This window comes from Vidua chalybeata, chromosome Z (assembly GCF_026979565.1).
Source record: "Vidua chalybeata isolate OUT-0048 chromosome Z, bVidCha1 merged haplotype, whole genome shotgun sequence".
NCBI classification, from domain to species: domain Eukaryota; kingdom Metazoa; phylum Chordata; class Aves; order Passeriformes; family Viduidae; genus Vidua; species Vidua chalybeata.
In genome coordinates this window covers 36725407-36744498 of record NC_071570.1, presented here as the reverse complement: position 1 = coordinate 36744498, position 19092 = coordinate 36725407, and the positions used below count along the sequence as shown (strand labels likewise).

General features: G+C 36.6%; 1 protein-coding gene across 3 annotated transcripts in view; it reads left to right on the top strand.

The window, feature by feature from the left end:
- GHR (growth hormone receptor) overlaps window positions 1-19092 on the top strand; it is a 121934-nt gene that overhangs the window by 17206 nt on the left and 85636 nt on the right. The window lies entirely within an intron of this gene.

Here is a 19092-nt window from a genome sequence, read left to right as displayed (position 1 = left end):
CCATTTAGCAGCCTGTTTGTTCATCTTAATCCAGATGCTGGATTATTTTATCTTTTAAATGTTATTTTCATGTGTTTAGGGAGTAAGAAGGACAAAAGGCAGTGCTGGGTTATAAGGACTGGCTTACAGAGGTTTTGAAGATGGGGCTGTTCCACATTGAGGAATAATGTTTTTTCCCTGTACAGCATTAATCACTTTGCATTCCATTTCCACTAGGACAGCTCAGGTATAATTACGGTTCACCTTGGGCTACTTAAATGAGTACTGTATATTCCTGTGAACCTTTTAACCTGCTAAATTAATCCCATGGAGAAAGTTAATGCTATTTATATTTAAATAAAAATTTGCAAACCAGGCAGGAGGGAAGAGTGTTTTTGTGTACAGTGTTACCATTTACACTTAAGTACTTGAGGAAGGCTGGTGGCTTTTTTAGAGAGTATGGATATGAGCTTCTGCTAAAGCCAGTTGACTGTAATACAGGGTATTTTTTTAAAAAAAGGGCACTGTCCACTTGAATATTGTGATAGTCAGTAATGTTAAATACCTTATGGGAGGCTATAGCCTCTCTTCTCATTAGTCCTGTTTATTTATTGATACTGTCATGTTTGGAGGGGGTTGGGTGCTGGAAAGAGGTGAATACGTGTAACAAGGTTCATTCTGTTTGCTTTACTCCCTATTTACCTCCATGTTCATTTAGCACCTTGCTTGAAATTTGATTTTACACACATAATGCTATAAAATGCCTAAAAGCATTTAATTTTCAAAGAGGTACAATATGCCTTTCTCTTGATTTTAATGAAATTTTACAGCCTTCAGTGTTGCCTACACAGTTTTGCAAATGTAAATCCTAAAGGCTGATGCCCAAGAAGAAATAAGAAGCTCATTTTTAAGCACAACTTTTAGCTAGCATCTTGAACATTGAATGCCTGTGGTAAGCTTGGCAAGTCAAGTAACTTCTTAATACAATCCCATTCACCTTCTTTGGTGTATGAATTTCTCAGCTATTCAGCATCTTTTTCTACATCTTCTTTCTCAACCTGTGAGAAAACTGATGTATAGATATATATGTTGTATATTAGTTGCTTTCTCAAGGTGGACACTACTTAGGTCCTGATTCTGCAGTGCAATTTCTAAGCATGAGCCAGTGTAGAAATCACTGGTGCAGGATGAGAACACATGTGTCTCTGTAAAAAGGGCTCATTTCATTTCTGGGCAGTATAGAGGGAGAGCAACAAAGTGCATTTTATCATGGAAATGTTGGACAAACTTTTTCAAGTGCAAGGAAGGGACAGGAGTAAAACTAGTGTATAGCACTGAGTCATACTTGTTTAAAAATATAAAAAAATTACTTTCCATGTTAAAATAACTAGCAGTTATGTTTGCTTGCTCCCAGTTAATAGGATGTTACCTGAACTTTACCAAAGTACAGGACTTTCAGCATGTTTCACCATTAAGCTGCTTTTAAAAGTGAAGACACATCCTGTCCTCTCTTCTTCATACTTTTTCTTTAAGCAACAGTTAAACCATCTGAATGACACTTAATGCCACTTATCATTGGGAGATAGATGAACACTGAACTGTTTTGCTCTTTACAATTTATTTGTCACTTCAGGGTGGTGACAAGTGGCCTTTAATGAAAAGGAGGGAAAATTATGTTTAATTGATTGCATTGGAGGATTTTTAGAATCTTTTTAATTGTACTACTTAAGATGTTTTATTCTCAAAAAGAAAGTGATATATTCATTTGTATATGTTTCATTGTCTAAGTGCAAGTATTAACAGCATTCCAGAGCCTTCTCCTCTTGCAGGAACTGTTGCTGTTTATCTCCTTGTCATCTACGGCTCATACTGTTGCACCCAAACCTAAAGTATTCAAATCTTGATTACCCAGAACAGAGGTTTGTTTTGTTGCTGTGTTGACCATAGCATCATTAGCTAATACATTCCCTTTGTGTCTTCAAGTCAAATGCAGCTACAGTGATATTTCTGTGTTTGTGTAACTTGCATGCTTTGTAATCATCAAAATATCAAAAGAGCAGCCTTTTCAAAAGTACATATGACTTAATAAATGTGTTTCTGATGTTTGTATCTACTGTAAGAGGCATTTAGAGAAGGGAGGAGAAGTTTGTTATTGAGAAATAACAAAATGACTCATCAGAAATACTTGTCCTCTTTTTTTCCCCCTGTGTGGCTCTTTCCATTATAAATTGGAGTGATCAATGTCTGCCTGAATGAAATTGAGGAGACAGCTCTCAGAAGGTGAAATATTTTGTAATTTTTAACCTTCCTTTTCTATGTTTATACCTGCTAAAGGCTGAAAGAGTTTAGTAGCTGTGAAGAACATTTGTCTAGTTTACTTATGACATCTTTTTCTAATAAAAAAAAAAAAAAAGAAGAAAAATGGACAGTTTTCCCTTGTTCCTGAAATTCCTAACATGGATGTGTTTATCCCACACTAGATGGTAAAGATGGACTCCCTCTGACAATTAAAGTTGCTCTCCATTAAGAAGTGTGTGTACTGCACTTAATGAAGCAGCACTTAGCTTTGCTAACATCACTCTGGAGCAGTACAGAAGTCCTTTTAGCACATGAGTGGATTCCCAGAACTCTTGCTTTGTAAATAATGTCTGTGCCCAGTGAGTCCTAATTGATAATGACTGTTAATGTAATACCTGCTGGCTAGGCCTGCTCTTTACTGAAAGGGCTCTTTGAAACTTATTTATTGATTGCTGCAATCAGTTTAGTTTAAAAAAATAAAGGAAAAAAAAAACACTAAAAAACCCCAGACATTAATTTGGTCTCAGTTTTCTGATAATTGTTTTTCTTATTTGATAGAGTTAGTGATATTGAAGTCTCAAAACCCTTGTCTGCCTTTTTACTTGTAAAGCATGTCATGGTTTTGATTATGATCTCAGGAGTGGATATTGAATAAATGTAATTTTCTGTCTAGTTTATGAAAGGTCACCCCAAAATAAAGACATAGAATTTGCCTACTCTCTGTATCATGAGGATTTAATGAACTAATTATTATTTATTTACCTGTGCAGAAAGTGAGGTTTAGTCACAAGGCTGAGATGGCATTCTCCTCCCTGTCCTCGAGGTTTCTGTTGGTTTGTATTTGTGCACACTGTACAGACATCAGGTTTTGAACCCTTGTCCCTTGGTACAGATTATGGCCAGCTCTGCTGCTGCCTACAAAAGGGATGGTAGTTTTGCTTTCATCTGGTGAAGCTGTGCTTTCATCCTTCTCACCTCTAGTGTTTCTTTGCAGGTTTTGATTTGATTGCCATTATCAAAGAATGGATAATGCTTGACATAGATCATCCAATGGTGACATTTACGTCACATTTTCCTCTTCTATATCTTCCTTTAGGTACATTTCAGTAGTTAAATTCTTAGTGCTGAATTACTTAATGGTTGCAAAGTGATTGGTTTATGAAGGAATAGCTGTATTTGTTTTGTCTTTGTATTTTTACTTCAAAAGTGATTCAGTTATAATTTTTTATGACTTGCACTAACTGATGTAGAAATGCCTAGTGGGTGGTACGATTTGCTTCAAATTACCTGAAAAACAGTAGTCCATAAAAAAATGAATAAAAAAGATTTAATTTCTGATTTTTAGTAAAGGTTTAATTAATAAATAATTATTATTCTCTCTTTATTGCTGGGTGGTTTTTGCTTTCAGCTTTTCACTGCATTTTAGATTCATTTTTAGTATGTATGTCACAGTTTTACACTAACAAGGAAGACAAATACACTGCAGAAAATTAGAAAATAGCTAAAATCTAGCAATGTATTTTAGTTGGGGTAACTTAAACTTAAGTAGCATTTTGTGGAGAACTGAGTTCTGATTTTAAAATCAGTTCTGAGTTTCTGATTTTTAAAGTGTCCCTTTAAGGGTTCATGCTTGGAGACTAATTTATGCCCTTATTCACTCTGTGCATCTCATGTGTATTTTGGCTGGGCAGTTGCACTCTGAATCTTTTGTTACAAGTTTATCAAGCCAGTTGGTATAAACTGTCAGTCCTGGTCTAAAATGGATATGGGATCATAGTGGTTCATAATTTACAGCTCAGTGGGTGCTTTACGAGTGACTGCTCCAAACAGTGGAGAGATGATGCAGTTGTAAATTTTCTAAGGCACAAGGAGTGCAACAAAATAGTTCAAGACACTGCCAGGCCATTAATAATTAAACATCAATACAGTATAGGTGTCTTGTTCTGACATATGTCGTCATTAAAACCAGCAAAACAAATTTACAACACACCTTTATTTTACCATTACTCTGTACAAATAAGCATTACTAAGCATTTCTTTCCCAGTTGCTATTACAGCCTAACATATTGGTGTATAATATATTTGCATTAATGATAAATGTAGTTAGTTAAAAATCTCCTCCTTTACAGAAAAGTACTTCAAATACAATGGAAAATTTTAAGTGGTTTGTAGCTCTTTTGAACATCCAACAGTATTGTAAACAGCTTTGAGCTTAGGGATATTGTAGACTGTTAACAGGCCTGGGGTTTGGGGGGTTTTTTGGGAAGGTTTTGTTTGTTTGTTTGTTTTGGTTTGGCTTTTTTATTTATTTTCTCAGAATTTTGCATTCTGCATATTCTGTTGTCCATCATTCCCGCTATGCCCTCTTATGAATCTCCACAGTTTTGTTCTTTGTTAATAAACTTCTGTTTATTAATAAGGCTGCACCTCTGCTGAAAGTGGCTTGACAAGAGGTATGAGTGACAGTATTTAAAACTAGTAGAGATATTTACTTTTCTCTTCAGGATGTTAAAATTTTTTGGGGGGTCTTTCACATGGCAGTTGCCCATCACTTCACTGGGATACCCTCCTGACAGCACCATGGGTTTGTGCTGGTGTGAAACAGGGCAAGCTGGTACTGTCTTGTGCATCCTGCTATGCCAGGAATATTTCCAACAAGTGCTTTTGCTGAACACCAGCACCTGGCTTTCATCCTCCTATCCTTTCTGCAGGAGAGCCTCCTTGGATGACATATTTTGGGAGAACCACAAGGGTATTTGGACTAAGGTCAGGGTGTGACAAGGCATGGTTGTCATTTGTGACATTCCTGGTGTTGTACCACAGCCCCTTAAAGATGGCCTTGCAGCATCCCTCTGGGATTGGTGTCTTCAGCAGGTGGAAATGGCTGTCTGAGAGCTGTGGATTGGTACTTTAACTGAAACCGGGACCTGCAGAATGGCCACCTCTTTACTGTTAATATGTTTTGTTATTAAAAACACACTTAAGAATTGTTTTCAACTGTGGGACTTGACCCAAGCCAGGGATCTGCCAAGGACCATGGTGAGATAACCAGGCTTCATGAGAAAGGGATAATTGTTGTTTCAGGAGCAATGTGCTTGGGAGCATTCCTGTGTTTATTTTGACACCCAGCCCAAACAGGGACATGTGATACTAGTCCTTTTTCTCCTCTTCTGCCTCTCCATATTGAGGTCATTTTGGTTTCAGCAATCTGGTGCTGAAGACCTGGACACTCTTCTGATGTTTTGAAGTAAAAAGCAGCAAGCATGGTGATTTCCTGTGATAGAGGATAGAGGAAGGAATGTCCTGATGGAATATCCTGAAGGCCAAATTGACTAAGGATTTTTAACAGGAGGAAAGGCTTGACTTGGTGAAGATCTAATTTCAAAAGAGAGAACAGCATTTTAGTTTCAATTTCATAATCACATAAAACTGTTTTTAATGGCTTTCCAACAGAGACATCACACAAGTTTTTTTCTTTTTCTTGTGTTTATTATATTGTATAATTGGTTTCTGGTAGCATCAAAACACTAGGAAATCTCCCTCAATAATGTAATTAATCTCTAAATGTTACAATTTAGTCTTAGCAAGGTCTGTTTTCCCAGAACCTCATATTTAACATCAAGACACTTTGAATTGTGTGCACACACTTTGGTGCTGTCCTGTGGTTTTGGCAGTCAGTGCAGTATTCAAATCACAATACCTAGTGCTTGCATCATCTCAGCTTTTGATGGCCACCACTGTGTCACTGGGTAGTTGTGTCTAGTAATGCTGGGAGTTAATGGCATTCAAAAGCTTATAAATACAAAGCAGCTTCCTCAAAAGTGTCACAGGGTTCCACCTTGTATTAAAAATAACATAGCCAAACGAAAAAACATTAAGGCTTAGCTCTAATGGTCCAGGTTTTCAGAAAGTGAGCTTTCAGTTCAACTGCTTTTATGTATATGTATCAATTACCACTACTACTCGAATATGCATAAGTAGCACCTAAATACAAAAATAAAACCAAAACCCATGATATATATAGAATTTACTAGGTGCTTAAAACAAGATAGCTGCATTAAGTGTGAGCTGTATTCAGCATAAGTCTGCAGTGGGAAAATACCTGAAATCGATCCATTTTTTTTCCCAGCAAATCTATCAAAATCCCCTGGTATATTATGCAGAACTCTTATATACTGTGTGTAGGCTGCTTCTATGGAAGCTGAGTGGCTCTTGATGACTCCTCTGGTACCTGATGCAAATACCATCTTCTCATGCTGTCAGGGCTGTCAGCACCTGTCCCCCTGTGCAGTCCAGAGAAAGGACAGAGCACTCTGCCTCAGTGCAGGTGGTGCAGCTACTGAATTTTGCTTATAAATAATGTGGCTGGTGGATCAATAATAAAGAAGTCATGTAGTTCTTGTTGGAGCTATTTGGTTTGCCACAAGCCCAGTCTCTACAGACTATGATAGATCTCTGCCTTTGGGTAAGAAAGTTTGTGTTGCACGGAAGGTAAACATAAGTTGTGGAAGTTTTGAGTGTATTCATGCTGTTGACCCATAGTTAATGAGCAATTCCTCGTGGCTCTGTTGAATAGCAAATTAATTTGCATCATTCTGCGTTTCCTTTCTAAAGCTGGCAGCTGGCAAGTAATTGACTTTCAAAGCAGGGGTCTAAATGTAAAGGAATATGAATAAAAGAAACTGACTTGTATGAATATATCAGTGAAATACCAGGACTTTTGAGGAGAATAGAATAAGAGAATACATCGGAAAATAACAGTGGTTTATGTTAAACAAAAGGATAGTAATTTGTACTTCTGTGGCATATTTTTCATATGCTTTTGAAATACCTGAAATACATGTTTTCCAAAAAGAACAAACACATGAGATTCTTCAAGATTTCAGCTAGAAATAACAAGCCCAAGAATTGCAAGTGTTAGTCTGGGAAACACTGATAATTCTGTGGGCATGTAACCTTTGTCTTCAGAAGCCTAAGAATGTTTGTCTATTATTTGTCAGGCTATTGAGCTATGTCTGGGCTGTATAATGCATACCATTGTGAGATATTCTCCTTTTTAATATTACAGACCCTTATTTTTTTGCTAAATACTGTTTAAGGAGATCGTTAATACCTGATGTTTTCAGTGAAGAATAAAATAAGTATATGACAACTAGAGAACAGCAGGAAAAGGCCTTGAAGTAAAAGTGTAAGGGCTTTGTTCATCTTTTATTAAGAAAAGGCAAAGATTTCTCATCACCATCAAAACTTTTTCTAAAATGTAAAAATATTCTTTTCCCATATTGACTTGGTTGGTTTATTTAAACTTGACATTCATGTAAAATTCTTAAGCATTTATACATTTGAACTAGAGAAAATAAGGGAAATTCACTTGAGTTCTTTATTCTTCTTTTGAAGACTGCTGTAGCAAAGCCAGCTGGGTTTCCATGACATTTTATATCGCCATAATAATTTCAACTGAGTAGGGATCTGGTCACAACCTGTTTGCTCTCTGGTATAAACGTAACTGTTTCAGTTTTCTTATGCAGTTAAAGCCAAATCAGTATCTCTTGATGCTTCCACTGACAATAATGCTCTTTAAATGAGCATTCTATGCTCATTTGGTGGTTTGAAGAACCTGTTTGATTGTTATAGTACAGCAGACCTTTATGGTCCCACAGCTGCCATCATCAGGGAGGTTTTTGCAGAGGCTGGTACTGCTCACCTGGATGTTTCTATCTTCTCATACACTAACCTTTCTTGAGTCTTCATATTTATTTAATTGGAGGCAAATTTTCAAATTGTTGCTGTGTTTAAGAGTAGCTAATAGTGATGCTGCTTGCAAAATCTTTGTTTTACTGAAGACATTTCTGCAACTACAGTTGTGGAAGGTTTGGTGTTCTGGGCTGTTCCCTTAACTCTTTAGGCAGATGTAACTTGGGTTTAACAGGAGCAAGCCACAAGATTGTTGGATGAAATCCCAAACACATAGTAAAGTGGGAAGTACACCTCTGAGAGATTGCTGTCTCTCCAGGGTCAGAACCATAGTAGAGCAAACCTGATTGTGAAGAGAGGATTTGAGCAGCAACAGAGGACCTACACACACTATTCATGTCATTTTTCACCCACAGCTGGGCAGGGCAGTGTGTAAACACGGACTGGTGTCTGCCACTGTTGCCATGCCATGCCATGCCCTTGCTTGGATAGGGAAGAATCTGATTAGTATGAGCCATCAACTTCCTTCACTGCAATTCTTAGACCTGTGGTTTATTAAACATCCAGATTCCTTAGTAAAAGTGCCAAGTGACCCAAGTTTTTTCTCTACAGTTATTTTACAGAGTAAGTGCTACCAAGCTGCTTACCTGGTGTGATTCATCATTTTTTCCTCAAGGTGATGCATAAAGAAGGCTTTATTCTACATCCCTCTTGCACAACATAATACCACGGCGAGAGAAGTGCAGCAGTGTTTATTGTAATATTCTGAGTGTTTCGCAGCTGCATATCAGTCATGTGGAATTAGCTTATTAATGTTGATGAGAAATCTCATCCAAAAAGTGAGTGTAAGAAAAGAATGACCTTTTACACTTCTGGCTGGTTCATCATGCACGCATACAAAAGGATCTTGCCATAATTCACAATCGTAACATGGCAGAGAAGCAGGTATCTGGCTGGTGTTAGCTTTGGCATTTGGTTTCTTTGTAGCTTAGAGTCTTAATTAAACCTTTGAGAACCTGAGGGATTACTTAAACATACATGCAATTATCTTAGTGTTCAGGAATTTTGTAAGTTTATTTTTAAAGACCTTCTTTATTCCTTTTCTAGGACTGGAATGGAAAAGAACAGATTACCACAAAAGTTTTAAAACTTATATTTATGCATAAAATACATATTGTAAAGGATAAAGGATTTCTCTCTGGAGCTGAGATTAGGAATTATATTCACAATTTTTTTTCCTGTTGCTATTTCCTGCTGAATTTCTTCATCTGATAATCTTACTGTTTAGGAAGTGGTAACATATGCATGTAACAAGTTAATTGTAAAAGCCCAAATGGGGTAATTTGATTGTGCTACTGAAACAATAGTGGTCAAGCATTCTGGTCTGCGGTTGCCAGTTTTAAATTACTATGATTGTTGTAAATCATGCAAAGGAATTGTGGGAAACAGAACTTTCAGCTTTTCATTAGAAATGCCCCATTTTCAGTCCAGAATCACTCAGGCATCCCTCAGACTGCAGTGGTGCTTCACAGATCATTCCTTCAGCAACCCAGGGCAGTAAGAGTGGTGTGAGGGAACATTCCTGAATACTGCAGCATTTTTGAAATCTTAACTATGCAGGTTCATGGCTAAGAACTGAGTCCACTTCTCAATGTAAATGATGCAGAAGCAGGTACTGGCGATTTTCCATGTTAGGGACTCCACATATGTTTCACATACATATAATTAGCTAGTTAGCACTGAAAACAAAAAGAGCATTTTATATGCCCTCTTCTTTGCTGTATAAGAGATGCTTCTCCTTTTTACTTTTAAAAATAGAATCCAACTCCAGCATACCTGAACTAATGTATTCTCTGCCCTTGTGTAATTTCACTAATGTATCAGAGGACCTGGGAGCATCCTGTAGAAACATTCTGGAGAATCAGATGGGAAAATACCACACTCTAAAGATTTCAAGTAGTGTGTAGGGGGAAATAAGTGTCAATTTTAAAATGAAGTCTTAATATCTCCAATTTTCAAGCTTTTTATTTTACATATTCATGTTATCTGTATTGTTATTGGACTGAGATGCAGGCTATTCCCAGGAAGCCCTATTCCTGTTGTAGATATTCTGTATTTGCCATATGGTGGAGAGGGAAAAGTAGTTCACACTGCTTGCGGTGCTTATTTCTTTCTGGGGTGTTTAACAAAATGGCACTTGAAGATAATTAGATTTTGTTGAATGAGTTCTGAGCTAGGACGATGGAAGAATTTAGTTGGTAAGTGACTGAATTGCTGGTTCAATGTATATATAGCCCTCCTAGTTTGTTTTTGCTGTCTAAAAATGAAGGAAGTTGTATGAGTAATGCCAAAATAACTATTCTGCAGTTGAAGTGAGTAGTATTTGGGTTACTGTCTCTTGCCATTATAAGACATTCCTAATGCTTAACTCTGCCCTGATCCTTCCTGTGACATTTGTACCACTTGAGTACATCATATGGCCACAATGTGTATGTGTAGGAGTTGAGATTTCCAGGATGCGAGTGCCAACATCTGTCACAAATATGTGAAATGTTCTGGGATTACTAATCTATTGTTTCTGCCTACCACATTTCACTAACTCTACTTTGTTTTGTACCTGCTCTTCTTCTCTTAAAAAATAGAAAAGAAAATCCATATTAAAAGGTTTCTCTGCAGAAATTTACATCTGCCTAAGTACACGTGGCATGGAAACATGTTCATCTCAGAGGAAAAAATACAGCAGTCATTCTAATAATGAGCACAAATTATTATGAAAGGTAGGCAATTGCCATTTTATTTTTAAAAATGCTTATTTATGAAGTAATATAGATAGAAGCCGTCTATATCTCAATTCCATCAACAGTAGAGTAACTGATGTGTTTTGATTAATAGAAGCTAGTGTGATTTTGTTCTTAGTATGGAGAATGCTACTATAATTTAAAAGCATTAGCTATTTGTGCTTATCAAGTATAAGCAGTGGTAGTGAAATGCCTTCTAATTGCTTTAATTTACTATTATTTTGGCATCAAATAAAAGAAACAAAGTAATTTTCAGTGAAGAACTCCTTATATCAGATAGACGCTTCAAATTTCCCTTTGTGTTCTTTTGTGTTGACGTGGCAATAAAAAACCTGTTCTTCAGCTCTATGCAGTCTTTCGCTAAAAATGAGATCAGTGGTTTATGTACTCTTAACTTGATCTTCTTCTTTGTGCAGCTTTAAGCTGTTCATGTAATTCATTTCTGGCAAGAATTTCCTTTTTTTTTAATTACTTGAGGGCGTGATTTATTTAAATTTGCTTTGGCCTTTAAATTTTATCTTTCATTTCAACTGTCCTTTAACCTTTTGAAGTAAGATTTGGGTAAAATATTAAATAATGTCTTCAAACAGTATTATTATTATTGCCTTTTTCTATAATACTGCAGTGAGCACTAAGTTCAGGGGAAAGAAATTTTTTGCAGACTTTCATTGCATCTCGCTTCTGTTAAAGTCAGTTTGGGTTTACAGTTATTTTCAACTTATTCCCAGCTGTATTTTTCAGTGCGACAAAAGAAATTGATTTGGAGTAAGAAGTACAAGGAGTGTGCTCAGTCAGAGGAATTTACATATATGCAAATCTGCTTTTTCTGGGTGAGACTTCCAAAAGATAAGAGGGAAGGAGGGAGCACTGTGAATGTGAAAGTGAGGAGCTAAAATGGAAGCCATTACAAAAACCACAGATTTGTGGAGTTCAATCAGAAGAGTGGGCAAAGGAGACTAAGAGTAAAATTAAGATTCTGATTTGTTTTCCGAAAACAGATCTTCAGGAACTTTCTTGAGGTGCAAAAGATCCATATTTTAAAGTCAGGCTCACAAACTGGATGAATAGACCTTTAGTGAGTGGATGCATTTGGCTTGATGAGTTTGAGGTGAAAATTGTAGGAAGATTATGACAGTTCTCGGCTGGTAGAACAGGGAATTTTGTAAGATGAGAAATACTGAACATATTTATAATGGAAAAGAGGAGCCCTAGAGTGAAAGGTGAGAAGACAGCATGAGGGAGAGGAAGAGAGGAGTACTGAGAGAGCAAGAGGAGGGAGATGAAGGATTTAGAGTAGACCAAAGAAAAAGTTAATCTACTTTATACTTGAGAGACATCTTCAGGCTCTTTCAACACTAATCCACTCCTTTCATCCTTTCTCCAAAAGGAAAGATACCAGAGGAGAAAAGTAGTAGATGAGTTGTACTGGCTGATGATCTTGTGGCAGCATGGGGACAATGGCCCATCTGGAGTAGCTGTGTGGCAGCTCCCTGGTGTATTTTACCTGTGCTGTTCAGAGATCTCTCAGTAAAGTAGGAGATTGATGTTACCTATAGTTACCTTCTCTTTCCTGGGCTCTTCCTTAGAATGGCTTGAATATTGACTCATAAAAAGAACACAAAGTTTGTTCAGTGTTCTCCATAATACCCCTGGAGCACTTTTTGGATACCTAGAAAAGAAGCTGTGCCTCTGTAGTAGAGTGACCCCGCCCATGCAGTCTGAATGATGCTGTCCTTGACTCATTGCCCATGTGGGAAGAGCTGATCTGTGGGCCAGCCTGGAGATGAGCTGTTGATCAGTACAGACTGTGCTGTACAAAACTGTGAGTTTTGTTGGTCTGTTTTGAATCTTCCTTGGTTATTTTGAAAATTTTGCCATAGAGAAAATGTTGCCATTTTCTGGCTCATGGTGAATAAGAAATCCAAATTTTGGTACATGACATCCAGCCACCTCACCAGCATATCTACCCTACCAGGCTTTTCTTGTCCTCTGTCTCACCCTGCCTGTGCAGTCATCCTTGTCCCTTTGAACTAAGTGTAAATAGTGAATATTTTATTATTCTGTTAATTTCTCTACACATGTTTAATTCCACACTCTTCTCAGGCTTTGTTACACTCTTAATTATTCTCACTTAATTTTTGTAATGCACTGGGAGTGTCATTTGAGCTCTTTCTTGCACTGTCAGAGTTGTATTCATCTGTGCTCATTCAGGTATGTTCTTATTCACACTTGCCTATTGATGAGTCTAGTTCTCAGAAATGTGATAGGACCCACCATGTCCTAAAAAGATGAAAGATTCTTAGGAATCATTAACCAAGAGCATGAGCTCCCTTTGAAGGATGGGGCTGAGGGCCATGACATGTATTCTACCTGCCAGTCTTGATACTTGCTGTATCAAGTCATTGTGGCAGCTGTGACATTCTGACAGAGTGGGACTGTGGTATGCTTATGAGAAAAAAGGGATGTACTGCTAGCTTGGAACTGGTTCTCCTATGTAAATTATTTAAGTAAATCAGTTAATTGTTGGGGTGATTTCTCCTGATGGACCTCACTTCAGCTGTGGTCCAGGAATGGATTGCTACTGGTAGGAAATGCTCTCACAGGATAAATCTCTTCATACTTCAGTATTCTGTGCACTATCTTTCACAGGTAAATGAGTATAGCTGATTCTGTCTGCTGGGCTCTCTAGCAGGCTGATACTCAGAGCCAACAGATTCATGGCATGGTAACTGCAACTTGCTTTGGTATTTGGGTGTGACTTTATGTGATAATTTTTATTAAAAATTCATAAGTTTGGAGAAGAATACTCACTGTCATGAGAAGCACTTTCAGTTTCTCACACTATTACTGCAACTGAAATTGCTGGAAACAATTGGCTTTCTTTTTTAGGTCTTTAAAGTCAGCTACCAAAGTAAGCTATATTTCATAAAAAACTTAAATCATTGATTGATCTAAAGTTCCAAGTGATAAAATTACTGAAATGTTCTGATATCAGCATGTGGTCTGAGGACTTAGTGCTACTTTAGAAGGAAACAAAGCACTCTAAAAATTGCACAAAACCATATCTACACTTCTTTTTTTCAGATCTGTGATGAAATTCTGAAATGCTACTTTTATTTTTATAACCATTATTGTGAGTTTTCAGTCTGACAGTGATCAATTCGATAATTCATGCTGCCCTGCTAATCTTAACTGCTGTCCATTGTTCTGGTTCATTAGTTTTGGCAAGGCAAGGTAGCAAGCACCAGAGCTATGAGGAAGAAGTTGAATTAAAAGTTATTTGAAATATGCTGCCTTTTTTTTTTTCCTCTTTTTTTTTTTCCTTCTTTATTTTTTTTTTAACCCAGGGTTTATTTTCAGTAAAACTTTTTTTTGCTTTCACTTTTTTCATTCTGAGTTTGGTATATTATTTTTCTTAAATCATGTTCAGGTTTTATTTCCAGAAAGTTGATCTCATTTTCTTTGTGCCCAGTACAGAACTGCTTACAGAAATAGATGCTAGTAAATAATCTTTTGAAAAGCTCACATTGTAAGAAATTAAACCCTTGATCCCTTCATCTTAAACATTTATCTTCTTAAACACTGACAAGGTAAATTAGAACTTCATTAAATTAATGATTCAGGAAAATGAGGATTCCATTTATAATAATGGGTGAAGGGGTGAATTGAACTCTGCATTAAATTTACCATTAAGTAAAAGAACAAGGAAGCATAATTTGCATCTGTATAAATGCACATGCTTTGTGGGACTAAGTAGTTGATATGCCCAGAAGCATTGTTTGTAACATCTATTCAGTTACTGTCAGCGTCAGTTAGCCCACTATGAAACTTCTGAAATAACCTGAGATTAGGGAGAACTAAAAAACCCACATCTCTTTGTTTAGCTTCTTCTTCTGTTGTAAATATTTGGGAGTCCTTGATAACTTGCAAGTCACTTCTACACTGAGGGAATTAAATTTACAAACACATTAGTAAACATACCTTAGAAATGCAAGAAAACTGCAAATCCCTTTGTTTTTAATGACATCACTTACCATCAAGGTATAATTGTGTCATAAGGAAGCTGTTAGAGATTATCTGATCAGGCATATAGGAATCTCTTCAGTGAAGCTTTATGATGTCTGCATACTGAAATGGGAAGAGGAAGCCCTCTCTATTTCTTTTAATTGAAAGTGTTAAATGAGTTTACTTGATTTTCTTTTGCAATTATTCTGTATTTCTATTGTGGACTGTATAAACAAACATGACAGAGTTGGCAATAAATACCTATATGAAATAAGTATAGGTATTTATATACCTATACATTATTACATAGGTAATAATAGGTATGTAAATGCATAAATAAATTTATATTCCTAATTCAGTCTTATATTGGCTGCAGGCTGGAAGCTGAGTCCTGCCATCAGTGGTGTTCCTGCCAACCCCTGAAAATAGGCCTCTTTGAATTCCTGAGTCTGATTTAAGATTGTTGATTTAATATTTTTAGAAGGAAAAACAAGCCTAAATCAATGGAGAAGTACTTGGCTGGAGATTTGAATTGCACAAGATATGTGTTCTCACTTGAGACCTCAGGTAAAACAGACTCTGGAGGAATTCTCCGTCCCATTCCTATGTAAATTCTGACCCCATCCCCCCAAAAAATCCTGCTAGAGATACTTTCTGTTCCATAGTTAGCCAGAGGTAAAGAAACCTTAATTTTTGATACTGATGGTCTTTTAGTTGAGCTCAATTTTTCATCAGCTGGATAACACATTGTCTTGCTCTTTTCCTGAGATGTATCAAAAAGACTTCAAGCTGAAGAGGCAGTGTGGATGCAAATGTACATGAAAATCAGAAGCAGAATTTAAGACAAAATAAATTATGGCTATGACAAGGACTTGCAACATGAAATGGAAATTTGTATTGTATGCATAAATCCTTTAATTTAAATGTAAACATACATGCAAGCCCAGGCAGTCTTAGGAAAGAATGGAAGGGTATGAATTAAATGCTCAGATTTCCCAACTGCCTCATTGTGATTGACTTCTAAGGAGGAATTCTGGAGCTGTGTTCCTTCTTCTAGTCATCTAATAAAAGAATAATAGAATATTTAAAATAGAACAGAAGAAAAATACAAAATCTACTCTAAAGTGTTCTTGTTGTATAGGCTTCAGAAATTGAGGCATAAAATGTGTCTTCTGGGTCTCTCTTTCCATGGGTGATACAGGCCAGTAATGCCATGTATAATCTTCATTGAGTTAAGGAACTGGATTGGAGATCTCCCTAGAAGAAATGTTGGGCTCTGAAAAAAAATATTGAGTATCTTGCTTGAGACCTTTAAAAGATTTATTTTTTTTCCTGATCTATTAGCTTCTTTGTTGTAGTCTTCCTTCAGATCTAGGTTTTAGAAATTAGAAATTTTGAAAGTTTGAAGAAAGAGAAAACTAAAACCAACAAAGATGTTTCTTCAGCAATTTTTAGAGTTTGGAACACAGCTATTAAAAGCCATAGCATATATGGCTCCTGTGGCTTTGTTAAACAGACATCTCTCTAGCACTAAGAGTATGCTTTTTCCAAAATTGTGGAGGATTACCACAATGAAAATATACTTAGAATATGAAAATACATAAAGTACATATGTAGCTTGCAACAGAGGGCAATAGAAAAGCCACAACTAAGATGTAAATCTTAGTGGCTCTTTTGCCTGTTACATGATACCTCAGTGGTGATTGTTGATGAACAAAATTAAGACCAGTATTTTATAATAACAAAATATTTATTTTGAACATGATTGGTACATTCACTCATATTCCAGCAGTATTTGAGGCCACAAGTGTCTCAGCATATTGCAGGAACATCTGGTGAGGCCTGGATTCCTAACTCAGCCCCTGGCAGGGCATCTAGAGTAGATGGAAGGGCTGCATTTTAGCCCTTCAGCCCTACATGCCTGTGCACTTCCAAGCCACACTTTTCACTCCTGGCTGACTTCATCACCTTTCTTCTCAGCAAACGTCTGTACACCCCTTTCTTTAGTGCTTACTCTCTTCACAGGAACTCCTTGATAGCACCAGTCGCGCAGACTTTGGAGCTGTATGCTCAGTAGTGTAGGTTTTAGGCATTGCTCTGCGTAGCCAAGTGATGTCCAGATTCCCCTGACTGCAGAAACTCTGAGGAAGTGCAGTTCAGGACTGAAAAGCTGCAAACATACTTCAGAAGTATAGAAAGATCAGCCCATTATGCTACATAATTTTGAGTGAAACTCAAAATGCTCAGTAACTCATGAAGAGTTAAATTTCTCGTGAAATCTGAACCCTGTTAAGCTGAAATGGCAAATGTTAGCTTTTTTGAGGAAAAAGAAGTGATAGTGAGGCAGGAAACGGAGTAGCTGTTTTGGGATATGACAAGAAAATGGACTTTTGTATTTGGTCTTGAGTGAAGAGAAGGTTGAAGAAAGTAACTGCTCACAGGTAACGCTTTGTTTGAATGTGGCAAATTTGTAGAACTCGTAAAGCCAGTCAGTTAAACATTAGGAATACTTAGTGTAGCAGCTACAAGATTTAATGGCCAAACTAAATTCAAACGTAGCAGTGATGGAGATAAGGTAAATTTGCTGCTATCCCCTAAATCTCCCTCCTTTGTTCTCAAGAGCGATGTGCTAAGGTTGCACCATTTCAAAAAGTAGAGGGAAAATGGGAGCCATGGAAGTTTCATCTTTGCCTGAGTTACATACTAAGGCACCAGTAAGCCTAACATAACATTGGTATCTCAGAATTATAAACCCTGTACTTAAAAGCATAAAATGTTTACCCACTGTGCTGGTTAGTCATGAGGTTTTTTGATCCAATAAATACTGTTTGTATGTTTCTGTATTAACAGTTTGCCAAGTTATTCTATACACTATGTCTTTTCTTAGAGCAGTGACAATTTTGGCAACATACATTTATCAGGTGTTTTTCTGAATATGCTGTTCAAAAATTCTGTATTTTTTTCTTCTCCCTTTTTACAGTCTTTGTTCTGTGAACCATAGTTTTTATTCTTGCTTTAGTTAGTATTAATAGATTTGTTTTTCCATGTCAACTGACATTTTATGTGCCTACTGAGAAAAGTCTAATCAAAAACGAGATTAATTGAATTGCATTAATTGCATTAAGTGATCTGGCTGTGAAGAATGAGATTGGACCAGATAATGTCTGACAGTGTTGCACTGCCTGATTTTCTCAGTTTCCGTTACACAGGTCTCCAGTTACTTGTACCCAGTAATTTGTTTACTTGAAAAGCAAATTGAAGTGATGGAGATTTTTAAAATTAATATAATTCAATTTCTAGTAAATTCAAGCTTCCATTTTGTTTCAGCCTTGTAAAAGATTTTTTGTTACTTATTTCTATTTTTGATTCCTCAGTATCACTTATATTTCATTAAAGAGCAATCTAGTGCTTATTTTTTCTGCCACATATGGATTATGATCAAGTACAGTAATCCATTATGTATTTTTCTCAATGAATGGCTATTACCTTGATTATAAAAAGGTGCTCCAGACTTCAAGCAATATTTTTATGTCCATGCTCTTTTGAAGTTGGTTAGTCTTTCAAGTGTGGACATAAGTGTCTACAATAATCCAGTAATAGATCTTTTTTCTAATCTTTTCCTTGGCATTTTCCTGTTAATTTATCAAAAGACTTTTTCTTTTAAGTTACTGATATATCAGCAACAGTTTCAGCTAATGGAGTTCTGGATTTCCAGCTGCCCAGATCTCAAAATACTTTCTATAAACATTGACTAAACTATTCTTCATAACATTCCTCCAGCACAAGAAGATAATTAGCTGTAGCTGGGAATATGAGATATTTCACTTAAGGCAGGCAGTCTGAATTTCTGAATACCACAAGAGCTATCTTGTTTGCCAAGTGAAATTGCTTGGATTTCAGTTTGCATCCTTTACAGTACTGGTGGTTTCTTTTAAAAGGCCAGAGAGGTGTATTAATTCCTGTATTTGGACTTGCACCGCAGCTTAGACCTCCTGAGCTGTCCTGTCCACATATACACTTGTAACCATAATGCAATGGAAAACATAAATTCATCTTTCATTCTACCCTGAGTGCCAAAAAAGAATCAGTTATTACTCGGCTTAGTGCTGCTAAGAAAATGTTCCGGTTATTGTTATGTCAAACAGGGAAAGATTGCCAAGTCTGTAAAGACAGAAATGTGGTTCAGTGAAGTATTTAAAGCATGAAGGGCAAGATTTATTGTTAGACTCCTAAAGATATGAATAGATTGAGAGGGGGGGAAAAAAAGACTATGATTTGGAACAAGAATGTGATCCCTTGTCTAGAGTAGATTGGTGAG